Source organism: Rana temporaria, chromosome 2 (genome assembly GCF_905171775.1).
Source record: "Rana temporaria chromosome 2, aRanTem1.1, whole genome shotgun sequence".
NCBI classification, from domain to species: Eukaryota; Metazoa; Chordata; class Amphibia; order Anura; family Ranidae; genus Rana; species Rana temporaria.
Window position 1 is genome coordinate 365,742,004 of NC_053490.1, and position 2,451 is coordinate 365,744,454.

The window sequence follows — 2,451 nt, forward strand, 5'->3', positions numbered from 1 at the left end:
CAGTGGTGACAATGGATGGCACAGTGGTGACAATGGATGGCACAGTGGCTGCGTTTAATGGCATGGCACAGTGGTGACAATGTATGGCACAGTGGCTGCGTTTAATGGCATGGCACAGTGGTGACAATGGATGGCACAGTGACTGCGTTTAATGGCATGGCACAGTGGTGACAATGGATGGCACAGTGACTGCGTTTAATGGCATGGCACAGTGGTGCGAATTGATGGCACAGTGACTGCATTTGATGGCATGGCACAGTGACTGCGTTTAATGGCATGGCACAGTGGTGCGAATTGATGGCACAGTGGCTGCATTTGATGGCATGTAACAGTGGCTGCGTTTGGGCACAGTGAGACTGCAATTTTTCTTTCCTTTGCGCCCCCCCAAAAATTTTGAGCACCAGCCGCCACTGTATAGAAATCAGTTTTAAATAAGTTGTTGCTGAGAAGGAGTGGGGGGCAGCATTTGAATAATGGATTGAAGGGCTACCTTTGTTTGGTCTTGGTCTCCACTATTATCTAGGATTTTTATCTGATCATAGATTTACCTCTTTTTGGACATAACCTTGCCTTGGACTTGAATGCCTTTTACACAAAAGGCTATTTAAATAGCAATAATGAGGCTCCATGTGTAGTAATTCTTTTCAATTTACTGATCAAGTGTCTCTTTTTTTAATATGTTGTCCTTGTAATTATGTTTTTAGAGTCATTTTTGAGAATGTCTATATTATTATTTTTTTCACTATGATTTTTATTGAGGTTTTGCATTATTATTACCACAAACATAATCTTTCACTTAATCTTCAGTTACGTGTCTCTGTATTTCTAAATAAATCTACCACATTCTACATTATCATCGAGAGGCCTGCTTATACATTTATAGTCTCCCCTAAGGGAAAAATTCTTAAACATCTCCTCCTCCATAAACCCCCCCCCCCCCCCCCCGGGGGCACTCAGGGAATAGAGAAAGAAGAAAAAAGGGGAAGGGAAGATAGTTCTCTTTCCTCTCCCTCCCATCATCTTACCGCTTGCCCCCCCCCCCCCGCCCCAATTAGCTAATTTACCACATAACCCACTTTTCAAAACTCCCTCATCTTCTAGGATGCACAGAAAGATTTCCTTTGGGACCATACTGTGAGAAATTTCTCGCTGTTTTAATTTGTCATTGCGGTCAATTCTTCCATTTTCCGTAAATATTTAATTTCCTCTACCCACTCTACTATTCCTGGGGTGTCAGGAGATCTCCAAAATCTTGGTATTGCAGCCTAGCAGAGCCTGGAAGGAATGACAGCAATGCTACTTACGCATCATTTTCGGTGAGCGTCATTTCTGGTTTCTCCATGACGTGATTTTTGTCACTTCCGGTGCGACCAGGCCACGCAGATGGACGCAATTGAAGCGTCCGCACCTCTCACTGCTTGGCGCTATATCAGGCGCCCAATAGGGAAGAGGAGGGAGGTATTTAAAACTCACTGGTAGAGGATTTTAGTGTGGGGCCAGGACGAGAGGGGGAAGGAGTGTATTGTGGAGCTGCTGCTTCATGTAGCAAACTTATTCACCTATTGGGATGTCTACAATATTTCTCCACTGGATTAGTGACTGAATAATTATCTCTTAGGTTTCAAGGGTCTTCGGTTGACCTTTTGAAGTGTGAGATATCAGCAATTCCTTCTGGATTTGTGGGTATCTATATACCTCAAATTCAATCAACAGTATAAACCCGATTACAGGTAGACTCTTAGCTCCACGTATGCCCGAAAATTGGCGATATGTGTGTTAAGTGGTTTGTTATTAAGTTTTCTTTCCATCTCCATCCCCAGAGTCTAGGCGGACCACCAACCAGTATTTAAAGTGTTTCCATCCATACCACCCTCTATTGTTACACCAGATGATCCATTGTTGACCTGCTGGCCTCAACTACAGCTTATATTTTGACTAGTCCATCATGACATACAGGTAATCGTTGCTCATATTCTGTCATCATGGTATTAGCCAACTCTGGATAAATATCAAATTTGTATTTTGTTTATAATTTGCGTATTCTTGTATTGTCTTGTAATTTATTGTGTTGTTCTAAAGAGATTTCTTTCTATTTCTAGTATACAGTGCCTGATAAATTAATTCTCCCGAGGAAGCTAGTAATCGTGGCGAAACATGTAGAGAGAAATTTTCAGCTTGCACATTCTTGAAAATGTATTGTATAATTGGATGGATTTTCTATATTCTGTAATTTTTTACTTTTATAAATACATTTTTTTTCATTGAAATGCTGTTGTGATTGTGCACCTTAAAAATCCCAATATCCCTACTTTTCCTAAATTGTTTTCAATCAAGGGGATGTGGTGCCAATATAACTTATAGATGATAAGCAAAAACTTCTCTTCATAATGGATGAGAGGCCATCCAGTGTTTCTATCAATGGTAACAGGAAACAGAAAGAAAAAAACACAA